Source organism: Pantherophis guttatus, chromosome 6 (genome assembly GCF_059756535.1).
Source record: "Pantherophis guttatus breed Tessera chromosome 6, ASM5975653v1, whole genome shotgun sequence".
In the NCBI taxonomy this organism is placed as follows: Eukaryota; Metazoa; Chordata; class Lepidosauria; order Squamata; family Colubridae; genus Pantherophis; species Pantherophis guttatus.
Genome location: NC_142068.1, coordinates 1,932,238 through 1,952,807, shown reverse-complemented (window position 1 = coordinate 1,952,807; position 20,570 = coordinate 1,932,238). Strand labels below are relative to the sequence as shown.

Genomic DNA, 20,570 nt, shown 5'->3' with positions numbered 1-20,570 from the left:
TCTTTCCTTCCTCCCTCCCTTCCTTCCTTCCTCCCTCCCTCCCTTCCTCCCTTCCTTCCTTCCTCCCTCCCTCTCTTCCTCCCTCCCTTCCTCCCTTCCTTCCTTCCTCCCTCCCTCTCTTCCTCCCTCCCTTCCTTCCTTCCATGGTGGCGCAGTGGTTAGAGTGCAGTACTGCAGGCTACTTCAGCAGCCTGGCGGCTGCCTGCAATTTGGCAGTTCGAATCTCACCAGGCTCAAGGTTGACTCAGCCTTCCATCCTTCCGAGGTGGGTCAAATGAGGACCCTGATTGTTGGGGGCCAGAGGCTGACTCTGTAAACCGCTTAGAGAGGGCTGTCGAGCACTGTGAAGCGGGATATAAATCTTAAGTGCTAAGTCTAAGTCTATTAGTACCTCACAGCTTTGCTGGAATTGTGGGAGTTGAAGTCCACAAGTCTTAAAGTTGCCAAGATTGGAGACCCCTGCTCTAAAAGGATGCAAATGACCAACTGTCATTTGCCTCTTGAAGAAAAAGCACTTTTGAGACAACTATGACCTGGAAGACTGAGAATCTGCACAGACTTTTAATTCAGTGATTCCCAATCTGAGTGGTTTGAAGATGGATAGACTTCAACTCCCAGAATTCCTCAGCCGGCATCCTAACTTGCTTTGCGTATGTCAATTATGACTCAGAAAATCTAGCTTTGCTGTCTTGGGTTAGAGCTGAGATTCTCAATCTTGGTAATTTGAAGATCGGTGGACTTCAACTCCCAGAATTCCCCAGCCAGCCATGGCTGCTCCTGCCTGGTGATGCTATAAATCACCACTTCTCAATCTGGGTAACGTGGACTTCAACTCCCAGAATTCCCCAACCTGCATGGATGGATGGGTGGGGAATTCTGGGGGTTGAAGTCCATCCATCTTCCAAGCTACCAAGATGGAGAATTTCAGCTTTAACCCAAGAAATCAAGGCCAGATTTTCTGAGTGCTCATTAACATATGCAAAGCAGATATAGGATGCTGGCTGGGGAATTCTGGGAGTTGAAGTCCGAGAATCTCAGCTGTAACCCAAGAACAAAGCCAGATTTTCAGAGTCACCTTGATCATATGAAAAGCAGGTAGGATACAGGCTGGGGAATTGTGGGAGTTGAAGTCCACCTATCTTTTGAGATGGAGAATCTCAGCTCTAACCCAAGAAAGCAAGGACAGGTTTTCTGAGTCCTCATTAACATATGCAAAGCAGGAAGGATGCTAGCTGGGGAATTCTGGGAATTGAAGTCCAAGAATCTCAGCTCTAACTCAAGAACAAGGCCAGATTTTCTGAGTCCTCATTAACATATGCAAAGCAGGTAGGATGCAGGCTGGGGGATTCTGGGAGTTGAAGTCCCATCCCCCTCCCCCATCTTCCAAGCTCCCAAGATTGAGAATCTCCGCTCTAATCCAAAAGAAATAAAACCAGATTTTTCTGAGTCAGAATTAACATATGCCAAGCAGGTAGGATGGCAGGACAGACGGCTGGGGAAGAGAGCAGCCTGGAAATATTTGCCAAACATTTTGCCTTTTTCCCCAAATGCTGCAATTTTCTCTCTGCCCCCGTCCCCGTTTCCCCCTCCCGTTCACGTTTCTTCAAGAAATCTGCTTTTCAAAAAATAAATAAATAAATAAACCCGGGCACGTCAGGGAATGCCAGGCAGGCTTGGCGAGCTCCCCCATCTCACGCTGGCACCGCTGAGCAGCCTACGGAGAAACGGAAGATCGGTCTCCGCCTGCCAATCAGCAACCCAGAAACACAGCTTGGAATTGGCTTCTCAGCTGCCACACTGTTGGTGCAACTTTCTGCCCACTGTCTTCCTCTGGGCCCCCCTCTCTAGAAAACACCACCCCCACCCCCCGCCGCAATCCGGGTTCTGGGTTCGAATTGCACGCCTTGGAAGGCCCAGTGGGTGATTCCAAGCGGACCCAACGGGCTTCTCCGGGAAGGTGAATGGAAAGGTTTATTATGGCTGTTGCTATGAGGGTCCTGCCTCTAGTGTCCTTTTATGAGTAGCACCAAGGTGGCAAATAGACCGAATGCTTCTGATTTTGCCCCGCAAACAACAAACAACCACCCTGCGAGGTAGGCTGAGCTGAGAAAGGAGGGCTGGTTCAAAGCCATCCAACCAGGTTTGGCGCCTCAGGCAGGACTAGAACTCACCGGCTCCTTCCTGGCGATTGGCCTAAAGTCACCCAGCCGGCTTTTGTGCCTGAGGGGGGGATGGTAATAGCATCAGTCACGCTTGATGATGTTACATAGTTGGGTGGTAAAAGGTCTGCAAGAAAATAACCAAGCTCAGAAACTATTAAGGATCCCACAGCTCTTTTCCTGCCCCCCCCCCTCCTCCTCCTCCTCCTCTTCCTCTTCCTCCTCTCCTTCTTCTTCTTCTCCTTCTTCTTCTTTCTCCACCACCACCTCCTCCTCCTCCTCCTCCTCCTCCTCCTCCTCCTCCTCTCCCTCCTCTTCCTCTTCCTCCCTGCAAGCCCTACTTCCTCCTAGCACTGATGATGTTACCTAGTTGGGTCATGAAACATCTGTAAGAAAACAAGCAAGCACAGAGAGCCCTAAGAAATTCCTCCTTCTCCTCTTCTTGTTCCTCCCCTCCTTCTTCTTCTCCTTCTTCTTCTTCTTTCTCCTCCTCCTCCTCCCCCTCCTCTTCTTCTTCCTCCCTGCAAGTCCTACTTCCTCCTAACACTGATGATGCTACCTAGTTGGGTCATTAAACATCTGTAAGAAAACAAGCAAGCACAGAGAGCCCTAAGAAATTCCTCCTTCTCCTCTTCTTCCTCCTTCTCTCCTTCTTCTTCTCCTTCTTCTTCTTCTTTCTCCCCCTCCTCCTCCCCCTCCTCCTCTTCTTCTTCCTCCTCTCCTTCTTCTTCTTCTTCTTCTCCTTCTTCTTCTTCTTTTTTCTCCTCCTCCCCCTCCCCCTCCTCCTCTAAGGGGTGGGGCTGGCATCCCCCCCCCACTCCCTTCCAGGCTCCCAGACACCAAAGCTGCCGGCTTTTTGCAGCCCGCCCAAGGAACTCTTCAATTTTCTCCGCCGTGCCACTTTGCATTCATTATTTTGGAGAAGGGCTTCCCAGAGGTTTAAATTTAGCCCTGGTGCTTCCCCCACATCCCCAGCTCCCTAATTCCAGGCTAGACCCCCCCTCCCTCCCTCCCCTCCCTCCCTGGTGCCCATCATCCCCGGCTTTCTCCCCTGCCTTAGCCGCCTCTTTTGTCGACATGCAGTCGCTGGAGAGAGCTTGGCTGATCTCCAAGGAACAGAATGTACTTGGCAAAGCCTGACGCACCGAATGTCTGTAAAACGTCGGCAGGAGAAGCCAAGAATTGCTAACTGGGTCATTAACCCCGCAAGGAAGCACCCGGGTTGGGGCTGGGCTCTCTCGCCCTCCCGGCTGGCACCCCGGGGGAAAAAAAATGCCTCCAGGCCTGCGACAGACGCAGATGCCAGGGCAGCCGGGCACCCAAGGGTGCCATCCATCCGTACCCACTCTGGAGATTCTTCCGCAGGTGGGACAGGGGCCTTGGGGGGCAGGGTTCAGAGGGGCTGGGGGGGTGCAGCCGGGCTTTTTGGCTCAGCCCCAAATGGGGAGAGAAGGGGGGGGGGCTGGATAAAAATGTCTTACTCGCCACCCAGCCCGGCCTGATGACCTCTGGGTGTCTGCAACCCACCTTGGATGGGGCTGCGTCTTGCTCAGGGTGCTTGTGCCGAGTTCACATCGGTTCACCAGGGTTAGCAGAGGGGAACCCAGGAGGTTCTGGGGAAAAACAAAACAAAACTGGACAAACATTCAACCAGGGTTATGTAAGGTCTCCTGCCTGGGGCTGGACTAGAAGACCTCCAAGGTCCCTTCCTAACTGCTTCTATCAGCCAGTCGGGTTTAGTAGTTAAGACAACCAGGTTAGGAACCAGGAGATGGTGAGTTCTAGTGCCACCCTGGGCATCAAAGCTGGCCGGGTGATTTTTGAGCCGATCTCGCCAAGAGGCTCTGAGTTCTAATCCTGCTTTTGGCATAAAAGCCAGCTGGGTGCCTTAGTTTTAGTTCCGCCTTAGCCGCCTCTCCTACCCCACCCCACCCCTCAAAAAATCAGCTAGGTGACTTTGAGCCAATCCGCCAGGAAGCTGTGAGTTCTAGTCCCGCCTGAGACAGGAAAGTCAGCCGATCCGTCTCTCAGCCCAATCCGCCTCACAGGGTTGTCGTGAGGAAAAGAGGAGGGGGGAAGCAGAATTAGAGAGGTATTATCAAATATAATAAAGGCAGGCAATAAATCAATAAATCAATAAATCAATAAATCAATAAATCAATAAATCAATAAATCAATAAATCAATAAATCAATAAATCAATAAATCAATAAATCAATAAATGTAGTGCTCGACTTACCACAGTTCATTTAATGACCGTTCAAAGTTATAACAGCACTGGAAAATGCGATTTACGACCGTTTTTCACAGTTATGACCTTTTGCAGCATCCCCAGCTGCGATCACGCGATCGAAATTCAGATCCTTGGCCCCTGACTCACATTTATGACGGTCGCAGTGTCCCCGGGGGTGGTGGTGGTATCACCCGATTCCCTTTTGGCGACCCTTCCGACGAGCAAAGTCAACGCGGGAGTCAACAGATTCACTTAACAACCAGGTTGCTAACATGTCAACGGCGGTGATTCGCTTAATAAACAGTGGCAAGGAAGGTCGTAAAACGGGGCACAGCTCGCTTAACCCGGGTCTCGCTTAACGACAGAAATATTGGGCTCCGTTGTGGTTGCAAATTGAGGACGAGCTGTAAACCAAGCAAATAAACCACATGCTTGTGATGTGAAGCAACTTAGAACTAAGGAGGAATTTCCTGACAGGGAGAACAATTAACCAGTGGAACTACTTGCCACCAGAAGTTGTGAATGCTCCAACACTGGAAGTTTTTAAGAAGAGGTTGGACAACCATTTGTCTGAAGTGGTGTAGGGTTTCCTGCCTAAGCAGGGGGTTGGACTAGAAGACCTCCAAGGTCCCTTCCAACTCAGTTATTCTACATATTCTAACAATTTGAATTCCTCAATGGTTTGATTGAATTGGACCAAGGCAGAATTCGGGGGTGAATCTGTCCCTTCGTCCTTGAACCCCTCCTGTCCCTGGTCTGCTGTGACCCTCCAGAAAAGTCAGGGACTTGGGTGTCAAACTTGTGATCGCAGCAAGTTTGCATCCCTGATTGTGCAACCGTTTGCCACATGCATGGAATTTTACAACCATTCCATCTATTTCTTTCTTTTTCTTTTATTTTTTTGCACTGACCTTGTAAACATCTCTTGTTTTCCAGGATTTTGACTTTTTTTTTTTTCCCCCCTTTCAAACACTCCCCCCAAAACTCCACCCTGTTCCTGAAGAAAAGGCAGCTTTAATTGCAGCCTGTGGTTTCGTTTTGCAGCCAGGCAGGCTCTCCCCTCAAAACGCCCTCCCTGCAGAGCGGGTCCCTTTCGCACAACACATTTTTTAAGCCCATCGGTCGAATTGCTTAGCGGGGCCTGTTGGGCGACCGGCTAACTCTGATGACTTTTAACCGTGGTTAGATTTATTTATCTCCTCCTGGGGTTTAAAATCCTAGCCGCTTGGTTGAAGCCCAAAGGATCTCACATGTATCCCTTGTGCAAATAACGCCAATTCTGTAAGTTGCATCTGTTTTCCAACAAAAATAATAAAGGAAGTCCTCGGCTTGCAACAGTTCATTTAGCGACCGTTCGAAGTTACAATGGCACTGAAAAAAGTGACTTATGACCGTTTCTCACGCTTACGACCATTGCAGGTTCCCAGGATCAAAATTCAGCTGCTTGGTAACCGACTCCTATTTACGGCCGGGGGGGTGTCACATGACCCCCGTTTGCGACCTTCTGACGAGCAAAGTCCATGGGGAAGCCAGATTCACTTAACAACGGTATTACTAAGCAGTGATTCACTTAACAACTGTGGCGAGAAAGGTCGTAAAAGGGGGCAGAACTCACTTAGCCACCGTCTCATTTAGCAACAGAAGTTTGGGGTTCGATTGTGGTCGTATGTCGAGGACTCCCTGTATCATCTGCAACATTTGTGTACTAATAATTTATTTTAATTATTAATTAATTAAATTAATTCTTTATTCATTTAATAAAGAAATAATATTTCTTTATTAAATGTCTCCACCGCCCAACCCCTGAAGGAACTCCAGGTAGTTGACCACAGCTGAAAAGAAAGAAAGAAAGAAAGAAAGAAAGAAAGAAAGAAAGAAAGAAAGAAAGAAAGAAAGAAAGAAAGAAAGAGGAAGAGAAAGAAAGAGAAAGAAAGAAAAAGGAAGAGAAAGAAAGGAAGAAAAAGGAAGAGAAAGAAAGAAAGAAAGAAATATAACAAACTATGTTATAATAATAATTTTAATTAGCAATTTTATGATGTTTGTGTATCTATATTTTTCTTGACTGTACACCACCTTGAGTCCTACGGGAGAAAGGCGGTATAGAAATATAAGAAAGAAAGAAAGAAAGAAAGAAAGAAAGAAAGAAAGAAAGAAAGAAAGAAAGAAAGAAAGAAAGAAAGAGAAAGGAAGAGAAAGGAAGAAAAAGAAAGGAAGGAAGGAAGGAAGGAAGGAAGGAAGGAAGGAAGGAAAGAAGGAAGGAAGGAAGGAAGGAAGAAAAAGAAGATTTTAGAGACAATTTCGAGCAATGTTTCTCAACCTCAGCAACTTTAAGATGTGTGGACTTCAATCCCCAGAATTCCGTGCTGGCTGGGGAACTCTGGGAGTTGAAGTCCAGACCTCTTAAAGGGCCAAGCTTGAGAAATATTGGATTATAAGGAGATTGGCCATTTGTCATCAGTGTCAGCATCTTCAGGACAGCACGGGATGCCAGAGGCTGGCAAAATAATGCAAATGAGGGGCATCCCGGCACCCACAGCATCCGCCTGGCATCTGGCAGGGGCCGCTGTTGCCCATCCTTGGCCAGTCTGGTGCCCAGGGGTGCCTGGCTTGGTGCCCGGTGGAAGCTGGGCTCAACCCCATCAAAAGCAAATGGAGCAAAACAAAGCGGTGCAGATGTTTCAAACATCTGGGAGAACCGAGGGAGAAAAGCCTAAAATCACCACCTAAAAGACTTTGGGGCTATTTTTGCACTGCAGGTTTATTCTTGAAGTGGAATTAATTTGTAAACTTCAGAAAACTGAAGGCGAGAAATCAATAAATTTTGTATTGGTATGTTTTTTATCCTTGGCTGTGCACTGCCCTGAGTCCAATAGGAGAAGGGCGGTATATAAATTGAAATAATAATAATAATAATAATAATAATAATAATAATAATAATAATAATAATAATAATAATAATAGCAGTGGACTTTTTTTTTCCCCTGTGGAAGGGGAAGGCCTCTCACACTCTTCCTCCTCTCCCTTTCCCCCCAAAATCATTCCTTCTGACTTCTGTCCCCTCTTTATTTATTTTATTTTATTTTTATTTTTATAAAATTTGTATGCTGCCCTATCTCAGAGGACTCAGAGCAGCTCACAACAACAATTGACCAAGCGACTGTTAAAACCAACAAATATACATAAAAAAAATCAAAAAAGTATTTTAAAAATTAAAAAACACTATCCCATCAGTCCAAGTTTAGGAAGTCCATCCCGTGCCAGGGAGCAGCTTTGCGTCTCAGGAGCATCTGGACCGGATTCAGCCAGCAGAGGCTTCCTTCCTTCCCAGGCGCGGGATTTATAGCTTCACTTATCGGGAGGATGATAAAACTCCCCTTTGCCGCCCTCATCTCTGCTGATGCTCCAGATCGGTCTTTCTCACCCTCCGCAACTTTCAGGTGGTTGGACTTCAACTCCCAGAGTTCCCCAGCCAGCATAGGGAATTCTGGGAGTTGAAGTCCAGACGGCTTAAAGATGCCAAGATTGAGAAACACTGCTCTAAATTGTCTCTAAAATCTTTCTCTTTCTTTCTTTTCTTTCTTTCTTTCTTTCTTTCTTTCTTTCTTTCTTTCTTTCTTTCTTTCTTCCTTCCTTCCTTCCTTCCTTCCCTTTCTCCATTCCTCCCGCCTTCCTTCATTCTCCCTTTTTATATCTTCCTTCCTTCCTTTTTTCCTTCCAGAATAGAATGGAATGGAATGGAATGGAATAGAATAGAATAGAATAGAATAGAATAGAATAGAATAGAATAGAATAGAATAGAATAGAATAGAGGAGAGGAGAGGAGAGGAGAGGAGAGGAATAGAATAGAATAGAATAGAATAGAATAGAATAGAATAGAATAGAATAGAATAGAGGAGAGGAGAGGAGAGGAGAGGAGAGGAGAGGAGAGGAATAGAATAGAATAGAATAGAATAGAATAGAATAGAATAGAATAGAATAGAATAGAATAGAATATTGGAATGAAGAATAGAATAGAGTAGAGTAGAGTAGAGTAACGTAGAATAGGATGCAAAATAGAATAGAGGAGAGGAGAGGAGGGGAGGGGAGGGGAGGGAAGGGAAGGGAAGGGAAGGGAAGGGAAGGGAAGGGAAGAGAAGATATGAAGGGAAGGGAAGGGAAGAGAAGAGAAGAGAAGAGAAGAGACCTTGGAGGTCTTCTAGTCCAGCCTCTTGCTCAAGCAGGAGAAATGAATGGATTAAATCAAATACACTACCTCTTGTCAAGTCCAACCTGACTGACCTATTTGACCATCAGTCCAGGTCATTTCTGAACACCTATGACCCGTTGGGCAGCAGCCCGGAAGTGACTTGACGTGCCTTTGTTTGGGAAATCGTTTGAACCTCCCAATCCTGCATCTCCTGGTGGTCTCCCATCCATACCCTGAACAGAATAAAGGCAGTTTTTCAGGATCAGCGGCATTTCTCCAGATCCAGCCTCTGCCTGGACTACAGATAATCCTTGATTTACAACCATTCATTTAGTGACGGTTGGAAGTTACAACGGCACTGAAAAAAGTTAACCGGTTTTCACGACCGTTGCGACATCCCTATGGTCGCGTAATCAAAATCCAGACGCTTGGCAATTGACCAATATTTATAACCGTTGCAGCTTCCTGGGGTCATGTGATCCCCTGTTACGACCTTTCGACAAGCCAGGTCAATGGGGAAGCCGGATTCACTTAACAACCTTGTGACTAACTTAGCAACTGCATAGATTCACTTAACAATGAGTCTCCGGAGAAGGGTGGCATATAAATCAAATTAAAAAAAAAACAAAACACAATTGTGGCAAGAAAGGTCGTAAAACGGGCAAGATTCACTTAACAACTATCTTCCTTGTCGATGGAAATGTTGGGCTCAACTGTGGTCATAAGTCAAGGATTGCCTGCAAACAGTGAAAGTTCACTAAATCAAATCAAGCCCCAGTCTTAGTAAGGCCTTAGTAAGATAACTGCATCCAGTTTTGGTCCCCACATTACAAAAAAAGAGGTTCAGACTTTGGAAAAAGTGCAAAGAAGAGCAACTAGGATGATCAAAGGCCTGGAGACGAAAAACATATGAAGAAGTCTAGTGAAAAGAAGGACTGGGGGAGACATAATAGTAGTGTCCCAATATTTGAGCGGCTGCCCCAAAGAAGAGGGGGTCAAGCTATTCTCCAAAGCACTTGAGGGTAGGAGAAGAAGCAACAGGTGGAAACTAATCAAGGAGAGAAGCAACCTGGAACTTTCCCGTCAGTTAGAAGAATTAACCAGTGGAACAACTTGCCACCAGAAGTTGTGAATTCTCCAACACTGGAGGTTTTTAAGAAGATGGTGGACATTCACTTGTCTGGAATGCTATAGGCTCTCCTGCTTGAGCAGGGGGTTGGACTAGAAGACCTCCAGGGTCCCTTCCAACTCTATTCGGATTCCACTTATCTTTTGCTTGGCCCTTCCTTCTTCCAGGATCCTTCCACTCTAACCTCCATGCTCAGGATTTGCAGGGTCTTTTTGGGCTGGGGTGGGTGGGCTGCAGCTGTTGCCTTTAGTTGACAACAAAGTGTTGCTTTTGAAAGTCCGTATTTGGGAGTAAAACGATTTTTTCCCCCTTTTAGACGACCTGCTTAGTGATCCAAATTTTAGGGTCCCCTTCTCAGTCTGCCCTCTGCTGGCCACAGATGGGCACTGCAGCTGCCTTCAGAACATCAGCCCTGCTTCCGATGCTAGGGCAGCACCCGGGAAGGGACCTTGGAGGTCTTCTATTCCACCCCTCTGCTAAACACAGGAGACCATCTTCGTATTTTAATCCTCTTGATTTTAATCGTTCCGTATGATCTTTCTTGCCTTATCACAGGCTAAGCTGCCCAGAGTCGCTGTGACAGTGAGATGGGTGGCATACGTCGAATTATACGGTGTAATGTTTTTTTTTTCTATACTGCTTTAATGATTTTACTGTTTTTTATTGTTTGAAAACATTTTCAAAATGTTAATTGTTTTGAACTGTGAGCTACCCAGAGTCATTTGTTCAGATGGGCATTAAATAAGTAAATAAATATACATAAATTAGTGAAGAGAGGAGAGGAGAGGGAAGGGAAGGAAGTGGGAGAAAGGAAAGGAAAGGAAAGGAAAGGAAGGAAGGGAAAGGAAAGGAAAGGAAAGGAAAGGAAAGGAAAGGAAAGGAAAGGAAAGGAAAGGAAAGGAAAGGAAAGGAAAGGAGGAGAGGAGAGGAAAGAAGGAGAGTAGAGGAGGAGAGGAAAGGAAAGGAAAGGAAAAGGAGAGGAGAGGAGAGGAAAGAAGGAGAGGAGAGGAGGAGAGGAAAGGAAAGGAAAGGAAAGGAAAGGAAAGAAGGAAAGGAAAGGAAAGGAAAGGAGAGGAGAGGAGAGGAGAAGAGGAGAGGAAAGAAAGGAAAGGAAAGAAGGAGAGGAGAGGAGAGGAAAGAAGGAAAGGAAAGGAAAGGAAAGGAAAGGAAAGGAAAGGAAAGGAAAGGAAAGGAAAGGAAAGAAGGAGAGGAGAGGAAAGGAAGGAAAAGAAAGGAAAGGAAAGAAGGAGAGGAGAGTTGGAAGGGACCCTGAAGGTCTTCTAGTCCAACCCCCTGCTCAGGCAGGAAACCCTATATCATGTCAGACAAATAATTGTCCAATCTCTTCTTAAAAACCAGTTTTGAAGAATTCACAATTTCTGGAGGCAAATTGTTCCACTGATTAACTGTTCTCAGTGTCAGGAAATTTCTCCTTAGTTCTAGGTTGCTTCTCTCCTTGATTAGTTCCCAACAAATAATAAACAATGAATGAAATAACGAAGGAATGAATCAATTAATACATATTAAAAAATAAACCCCTCGGTGCACGATTTGAGCCCTTCCTGACTGGCTAGCAACGGGGCCATCATCCCCTGCCTCCAAATTCGCTTGTCCAAAGGGTAATTAAGTGTCTTAGAAACTTATTACGGTCTCTGCCTAGGAAGAGGAAGATAATTAAAGGCTGTTTGCTGGGCAGGATGGCAGCTCCTTCACCTGCGCAGGGAATTATCTCGGAGGCAATTTATTAAAAGTGGCCAATCAATAGCAATCAGTAAGGCACCTTAATAGAGTCAAGTCAGATCCTTAATTGGAATAAGAACAGATGCTCCTGTCTCCATCTCTGGCACGCATTCATCGCTCTAAGGCTGTGGAGACTTATACCCAAGCTGAACAAGTGTTTTCTGCAGTGGTGAAATCCAATTGTTTTTTTTACTACTGGCTCTGTGGGCGTGGCTTGGTGGGCGTGGCAGGGGAAGGATACTGCAAAATCCCCATTCCTTCCCCATTCCTGGGGGAAGGATATTGCAAAATTGCCATTCCCACCTCACTCTGGGGTGAGCCAGAGGTGGTATTTGCTGGTTTATTATTATTGTTTATTGGTTCGATTTATATGCCGCCCTTCTCCGGAGACTCAGGGCGGCTTACAATGCGTTAAGCAACAGCCTTCATCCTTTTGTATATACCTGCTAAGTAGGGCTTTCAGCCCCCCCTAAGCGGTGTTCTTTTTTTTATACGAAGTCAGCTTATTGCCCCCACAAACCGGGTCCTCATTTTACCTGCCTCGGAAGGATGGAAGGCTGAGTCAACCTTGAGCCTGGCGAGATTTGAACTCGCGGTAATTGCAGGCAGCTGGTGCTACTTAACAGTGCTTTAGTCTGCTGCGCCACCAAGGTTCTCTGAACTACTGAAAATTTCCGCTGCCGGTTCTTCAGAACCTGCTGGATTTCACCCCTGGTTTTCTGGCAAAGGGGGAACTGTAGTCCATTCTGTAACAGCTCATGCAGGGGAGAGGAGGGAGTCAAAAATCCAGGATGGACCAGACAATCCAGGATGGCAGACATCTTGACTTTTCTGACCTTCCTTGCCGATGCCTCTGAGATTACTGAGAGCGATTAATTCCAGGTGTTACCAGCCAGATGACTTTAGACTACGTCTCCCAGAATTCCCAAGCTTGCATAGCATTCTGTTTGGGAATGCTGGGAATTGTAATCCAAACCTTGGAAGAAGCTGATTGGGCCTCTTTTCAAAATCGGAGGGTTGGTTGATCCTAGAGGAAACCCACACCTGAGTTGTCTGAAGGAGCTTTTCCTAACTTGGTGTTGCTCCAATTATTTATCAATTTTGGCCACTTGAAGATGGGTGGACTTCAATGCTCAGAATTGCCCAGCCATCAAAGCTGGCTGGGGAATTCTGAGCGTTGAAGTCCACTCATCAGATCCATTTCCCCCCAGAACCGTTTCAACCCTTCTGCTTTGCATCCTTGCTACGTTAAGAAGCTTCTCTGGTCTTCTCTTTTCCTGACAAAATTATCTTTATTCCTGTTGTTGCTTTTCAGCTTGGATTCTTGCTTGGAAGAGGCAGCTGGCTGAATCCCTCGGTCTGGGCAGGCTGATTCGGGAAGGAAAAATGACCCACCAGTTTCTAGAAGCTGGGAAACTTTGCAGGTGGTCTCAATCGCCCCCCGTGCTGGGTATTTTTCATCCATTCTTAGCACTTTCTCTGCTTGCCCATCCCAGGAAGAAGGAGAGAAGGGAAGCCACGGCCATCGTGACATCAACAGATGAGGGATGCAAAGAATATCACGTCAAACCAACGATGTGATCGCAGCCTTGCAAAATTTGAGGGGCTGCCACAGAAAAGAGGGGGTCAAGCTATTCTCCAAAGCACCTGAAGGCAGGAGAAGAAGCAACGGATGGAAACTCATCAAGGAGGGAAGCAACCGGGAATTAAGCAGAAAACTTCCTGACAGTGAGAACAATTAACCAGCGAAACAACTTGCCACCAGAAGTTGTAGGTGCTCCATCCCTGGAGGATTTTAAGAAGGGACTGAATAACCATTTGTCTGAAACCGTATAGGGCAGTGATGGCTAACCTTTTTGCCATTGTGTGCCAAAAGCGGGGGGGGGACCATGGGGAGGTAGAGCGTGCATGTGCCCACATCCATAATTCAATGCACCCTGCGCCCTGTGCATGCACACGTGACCCCCGCTTTTGGCACGCGATGGACTGGAAGGCCCGTAAAGTAGACCATAACCTACTACTAGATAAAGTAGAAAAATGTGGGTTAGATAGCATCACCACCAGATGGATTCGTAACTGGCTGACCAACTGCACTCAACGTGTAGTCTTCAATGGAACTGCATCTCCGTGGAGGGAAGTATGCAGTGGGGAACCCCAGGGCTCTGTTTTAGGCCCGGGACTCTTCAACATCTTCATCGATGACTTGGACGAGGGGATAGATGGGGAACTCTTCAAATTTGCAGATGACACCAAGCTGGCAGGAATAGCCAACACTCCAGAAGATAAAGGCTCAAGATACAGAAGGATCTGGACAGACTTGAACATTGGGCGCTATCTCACAAAATGAAATTCAGGGGTGAAAAAAGGAAGGTTCTACATTTAGGCAAGAAAAACAAAATGCACAGGTACCGTATATGTGATACCTCGCTCAATAGTAGTAACTGTGAGAGGGATCTTGGAGTCCTGGTGGACAACCACTTAAATTGGAGCCAGCCGTGTGCAGCAGCTGCCAAAAAAGCCAACACAGTTCTGGGCTGCATCAACAGAGGGAGAGAATCCAGATCACGTTAAAAGGGTTAATGCCACTTTATAATGCCCTGATAAGGCCACACCTAGAGTACTGCATCCAGTTTTGGTTGCCACGATGTAAAAAGGATATGGAGACTCTGGAAAGAGTGCAGAGAAGAGCAACCAAGAGGATTAGGGGACTGGAGGCTAAAAACATACAAAGAACGGTTGCAGGAACTGGGTATGGCTAGTTTGATGAAAAGGAGGAGCAGGGGTGACATGATAGCAGTCTTCCAATATCTGAGGGGCTGCCACAAAGAAGAGGGAGTCAAGCTGTTCTCCAAAGCACCTGAGGGCAGGACAAGAAGCAATGGGTGGAAACTCATCAAGGAGAGAAGAAACTTAGAACTAAGGAGAAATTTCCTGACAGTGAGAACAATTAATCAGTGGAACAGCTTGCCACCAGAAGTTGTAGTTGCTCCAACACTGGAAGTTTTTAAGAAGATGTTGGATAGCCATTTGTCTGAGGTGGTGTAGGGTTTCCTGCCTGGGCAGGGGGTTGGACTAGAAGACCTCCAAGGTCCCTTCTATTCTATTCTATTCTATTCTATTCTATTCTATTCTATTCTATTCTATTCTATTCTATTCTATTCTATTCTATTCTATTCTATTCTATTCTTGCCCTCCCCAGGCTCCAGAGGCTTTCTAGGAGCCTGGGGAGGGTAAAAACAGCCTTCCCTACTCCCTCCAGAGGCCAGAAACAGCCTGTTTCCCGACTTCCAGTGGGCCCAAAAGGCCCAAAAATCAGCTGGCCAGGGCACGCATGTGGGCTGGAGCTGAGCTAGGGCAATGCTCGTGTGCCCACAGATATGGCTCCGTGTGCCACCTGTGGCATAGGTTTGCCATCACGGGTATAGGGTTTCCTGCTTGAGTTGGGGGTTGAATTAGAAGACCTCCAAAGTCCCTTCCAACTCTGCAATTATGTTGTTGTTCTTCCTTCCTTCCTTCCTTCCTTTTATTCCAATTCCCTTCCTTCTTCCTTTCCTTCTTCCTTCCCCATTTAATTCTTTTCTTCCTTTTTCTGTCTTCCTCCCTCCCTCTCTTCTTCCTTCCCCATTACTTTCCTTCCTTTTTCTGTCTTCTTTCCTCCCTCTCCCTTCTTCTTTCCCCATTTCCTTCCTTCTTTTTTCTGTGTTCCTTCCTTCCTTCCTTCCTTCCTTCCTTCCTTTTATTCCAATTCCCTTCCTTCCTTCTTCCTTTCCTTTTTCCTTCTCCTTTTAATTCTTTCCTTCCTTTTTCTGTCTTCCTCCCTCCCTCCGTTCTTCCTTCCCCATTTCTTTCCTTCCTTTTTCTGTCTTCTTTCCTCCCTCTCCCTTCTTCTTCCCCCATATTCTTCTTTCCTTTTTCTGTCTTCCTTCCTTCCTTTCCTTTTTCCTTCCCCATTTTATTCTTTTCTTCCTTTTTCTGTCTTCCTCCCTCCTTCCCTTCTTCTTTCCCCATTTCCTTCCTTCCTTTTTCTGTGTTCCTTCCTTCCTTCCTTCCTTTTATTCCAATTCCTTATCTTCCTTCTTCTTTTCCTTCTTCCTTGCCCATTTAATTCTTTTCTTCCTTTTTCTTCCTCCCTCTCCCTTCTTCTTTCCCCATTTCCTTCCTTCCTTTTTCTGTCTTCCTTCCTTCCTTCCTTCCCTTCTTCCTTCCCCATTTTATTCTTTTCTTCCTTCCTTCCTTCCTTTCTTCCTTCCCCATTTTGCTCTTTCCTTCCTCCATTCTTCCTTCCCCATTTCCTTCCTTCCTTTTTCTGTCTTCCTTCCTTCCTTCCTTCCTTCCTTCCTTCCTTCCTTCCTTCCTTCCTTCCTTCCTTTCCTTCTTCCTTCTCCATTTAATTCTTTCCTTCCTTTTTCGGTCTTCTTTCCCTCTTCCTTCCTTCTTCCTTCCCCATTTCCTTCCTTCCTTCCTTTTTTTCCTCCCTCCCTTCCTTCCCAAGAAACAACCCAGCCAGAGAAGGGGGCCCAGCATGGCCTGCCACCGTCTCTTTCCTCCGAGCTTCTCCGTGGCCAGTCTGCAGTTGGCAGCACCTGAGTCGTTCCCTTGGCAACCGGCTGCAAACATTTGGGGAGATGTTTTGGAAAAATACAGCCTTTTTTTTTTTGAAAGCCGTAAAAATATGTATTTGATTTGCAGAGTGTTGCTGTTCTTTCCAAAAAATTTTAATGGCCCTCGGAGAACGGGGCGGATGGAGGCTTCTGCATCCCCCACCCCACCCCACCACACACGCACCCCATTCAGAAGCCTTCCCAGCCAGACTCAGATCTGCTGGGATTCCTCAGAGAACATCTAGACGGGTGCCTGGCCCTGCAGCCAAAGCTCCATCGTGTGATCCCTCTTGTCTTCCTCTAATTCAGGGGTCTCCAACCTTGGCCACTTTAAGACTTGTGGACTTCAACTCCCAGAATTCCTCAGCCAGTGGCCAAGGTTGGAGACCCCTACTCTAATTTGTGCATCGCTTGGCAGTTTGTGTCTGTGAACTGTCTCTACAGTGCCGGACAACTAAGAGACCCCTGGACATTATGTGGGTCACAATACAGGTTAACAATCTTGGAAGGGACCCTGGAGGTCTTCTAGTCGTACCCCCTGCTGAAGCTGCCAAACCTGGCTGTCCAGGCTCTTCTGAAAAACTTCCAGAGATGGAGCACCCACAACATCTGGAGGGAAAGTGTTCCACTTGTTAATTTTTCTCTTCTTTAAAAAAAACAACTCGCTTTTTAAAAAAAAAAAAAAGGAAGAGAGGGAGAGAGAAGGAAGGAACGAAGGAAGGAAGGAGAGAGGGAAAAAGGGAGAGAGGGAGGATAAGGAGAGGAAGAGAGAGAGAGGGAGAGGGAGCTAGGGAGGAGATGAAAAGGAAGGAAGGAAGGAAAAGGAGAGAGGGAAAAAGGGAGAGAGGGAGGATAAGGAGAGGAAGAGAGAGAGAGGGAGAGGGAGCTAGGGAGGAGATGAAAAGGAAGGAAGGAACGAAGGAAGGAAGGAGAGAGGGAAAAAGGGAGAGAGGGAGGATAAGGAGAGGAAGAGAGAGAGAGGGAGAGGGAGCTAGGGAGGTGATGAAAAGGAAGGAAGGAAGGAAGGAAGGAGAGAGGGAAAAAGGGAGAGAGGGAGGATAAGGAGAGGAAGAGAGAGAGGGGGAGCTAGGGAGGAGATGAAAAGGAAGGAAGGAAGGAAGGAAGGAAGGAAGGAAGGAAGGAAGGAAGGAAGGAAGGAAGGAAGGATGGAAGGAAGGAAGGAAAGCTGGGGAATTCTGAGAGTTGAAGTCCACACACCTTCAAGCAGCCAAAATGGCTTAATTCAGTGCTTAAGCTAAGCATGTTGTCTGATGGTAGCTGAAAGTGCATGAAGACATTCCATGCTTTATATTTCCACTCAACATGGCATGGCCAAGAACGAGGGCCACGCCGGGACGATTTCTGCAGTTCTCCAGATCCACCTGCTTGGTTAGGGATTCTTCCCAATATATCACAGGGAATTCTGGGAAAGAAAGAGCACCTTCACCGGAAATTAGCTTTATACCCCACTACTGAAGCCACACTTGGAATCCCACATCCAGTTCTGGTCCAAAAAGGTGTTGAGACTCTGGAAAGAGTGCAGAGAAGAGCAACCAGGATGATGAGGGGACTGGAGGCTCAAACATACATGATGAACTGTTGCAGGAACTGGGCCTGGTTGGTCTAGGGAAGAGAAGGACCAGGGGAGACAGGAGAGCATCTTCCAATATTTGAGGGGCTGCCCCAGAGAGGAGGAAGGGGGTCAAACTATTTTCCAAAGCACAAGAAAGAAGAGAGAGAGAGAGAGAGAGAGGGAGAAAAGAAAGAGAGAAAGAGGAAGGAAGGAAGGAAGGAAGGAAGGAAGGAAGGAAGGAAGGAAGGAAGGAAGGAAGATATCTGAATGAACCATAGATGGACAGAAGACATGGCTGGTCTAGTGAAGAGAAGGACCAGGGGAGACAGGAGAGCATCTTCCAATATTTGAGGGGCTGCCACAGAGAGGAGGAAGGGGGTCAAGCTATTTTCCAAAGCACAAGAAAGAAGAGAGAGAGAGAGAGAGAGAGGGAGAAAAGAAAGAGAGAAAGAGGAAGGAAGGAAGGAAGGAAGGAAGGAAGGAAGGAAGGAAGGAAGGAAGGAAGGAAGGAAGATATCTGAATGAACCATAGATGGACAGAAGACATGGCTGGTCTAGTGAAGAGAAGGACCAGGGGAGACAGGAGAGCATCTTCCAATATTTGAGGGGCTGCCACAGAGAGGAGGAAGGGGGTCAAGCTATTTTCCAAAGCACAAGAAAGAAGAGAGAGAGAGAGAGAGAGAGGGAGAAAAGAAAGAGAGAAAGAGGAAGGAAGGAAGGAAGGAAGGAAGGAAGGAAGGAAGGAAGGAAGATATCTGAATGAACCATAGATGGACAGAAGACATTGCTGGTCTAGTGAAGAGAAGGACCAGGGGAGACAGGAGAGCATCTTCCAATATTTGAGGGGCTGCCACAGAGAGGAGGAAGGGGGTCAAGCTATTTTCCAAAGCACAAGAAAGAAGAGAGAGAGAGAGAGAGAGAGGGAGAAAAGAAAGAGAGAAAGAGGAAGGAAGGAAGGAAGGAAGGAAGGAAGGAAGGAAGGAAGGAAGGAAGGAAGGAAGGAAGGAAGGAAGATATCTGAATGAACCATAGATGGACAGAAGACATGGCTGGTCTAGTGAAGAGAAGGACCAGGGGAGACAGGAGAGCATCTTCCAATATTTGAGGGGCTGCCACAGAGAGGAGGAAGGGGGTCAAGCTATTTTCCAAAGCACAAGAAAGAAGAGAGAGAGAGAGAGAGAGAGGGAGAAAAGAAAGAGAGAAAGAGGAAGGAAGGAAGGAAGGAAGGAAGGAAGGAAGGAAGGAAGGAAGGAAGGAAGGAAGGAAGGAAGGAAGGAAGATATCTGAATGAACCATAGATGGACAGAAGACATGGCTGGTCTAGTGAAGAGAAGGACCAGGGGAGACAGGAGAGCATCTTCCAATATTTGAGGGACTGCCACAGAGAGGAGGAAGGGGGTCAAGCTATTTTCCAAAGCACAAGAAAGAAGAGAGAGAGAGAGAGAGAGAGGGAGAAAAGAAAGAGAGAAAGAGGAAGGAAGGAAGGAAGGAAGGAAGGAAGGAAGGAAGGAAGGAAGGAAGGAAGGAAGGAAGGAAGGAAGGAAGGAAGGAAGGAAGATATCTGAATGAACCATAGATGGACAGAAGACATGGCTGGTCTAGGGAAGAGAAGGACCAGGGGAGACAGGAGAGCATCTTCCAGTATTTGAGGGGCTGCCCCAGAGAGGAGGAAGGGGGTCAAGCTCTTTTCCAAAGCACTTGAAAGCCAGAGAAGGAACAATGGATGGAAACTGACCAAGGAGAGATTCAACCTGGAAATAAGGAGAAAATTTCTGACAGTGAGAACAATCAACCCATGGAAGAGAAGTTGCCTTCGGAAGTTGTGGGAGCTTCATCCCTGGAAGCTTTCAAGAAGAGACTGGACTGCCCTCTGTTGGAAATGGTGTAGGGTCCCCTGCTTGGGTGGGGGGCGGTTGGACTAGATGATCCCCAAGGTCCCTTCCACCTCTATTATTCTGATACCTCCATATTGGCTGTTCCATGGTCAAAGAGCCAAGGGTTGGGTAGACAAAGAAGAATTGGAGCTTTAGCAGGTTGGAAGTTCTTCTCCAGAAGTTCTTCTCCCGAAGTTCTTCTCCAGAAGTTCCAAAGAATAAACTTTGACCTGCTGGGAATTGGGAGTCGGGTTCCCTGGAATTATAGGATGACTCAGCAAGGCGGGAGTGCATTTTCCTCTGCTGATGTCCAAAATTTTCCTCAGGAGCTTTCAATATCTGAGAAAAGCTTTCCATGGAAATGTTCTCTCGATGCCCAGCAGAAAGAGCTTGATTGGATCTGAACCGGAATCGTATTTGTGGATCTTGTCACCTCTTTTCCTGATCCTGTCTCTCCCAAATTTCCACATAGCGCAGGATGATGGTTTCTTGAGTCTATTTGCTTGATGGAACTGGATGAGGAGGTCAACCTGAGGAAGGTTGGATATCTTTATCAGAAGAGGAAGGCCCAGGGAGCAGATTTGCAATGAGATACATGCGGACCTCATCAATCTTGCATTGGCTGTTGGATGATGGGAGTTGTAGTCAATGCCTGGAGGGCACCTGATAAGGAATGATACCCTCCAAGTTCACACAGTCCACCAAGGTACAGGCCTAATTGCCTCCCGTGAAATTTTTTTTATAATTCCAGGTCGATGAGAGTCAGTGTGGCCTAGCAGTTAAGGTGCTGGCCTCCAAACCAGGAGACGGTGAGTTCTAGTCCCGCTTTAGGCACGAAAGCCATCTGGGTGACTTTGGGCCAATCACCAGGAGACGGTGAGTTCTAGTCCTGCCTTAGGCATAAAAGCCAGCTGGGTGACTTTGGGCCAATCACCAGGAGACTGGGAGTTCTAGTCCCACTTTAGGCATAAAAGCCAGCTGGGTGACTTTGGGCCAATCACCAGGAGACTGGGAGTTCTAGTCCCACTTTAGGCATAAAAGCCAGCTGGGTGACTTTGGGCCAATCACCAGGAGAC

The 20,570-nt window shown here is 46.8% G+C and overlaps 1 long non-coding RNA gene across 1 annotated transcript; it reads right to left on the bottom strand.

Moving 5' to 3' along the window:
• Nucleotides 1-2,177: 2,177 nt before the first annotated feature.
• LOC117669814 (uncharacterized) lies at nt 2,178-19,650 on the bottom strand. Its single transcript, XR_004592514.3, has 3 exons — nt 19,583-19,650; nt 3,687-3,772; nt 2,178-2,286 (listed from the first exon to the last, which is right to left on the bottom strand). It is a non-coding gene; the product is annotated as an uncharacterized LOC117669814 (long non-coding RNA).
• Between the last annotated feature and the right edge of the window lie 920 nt (nt 19,651-20,570).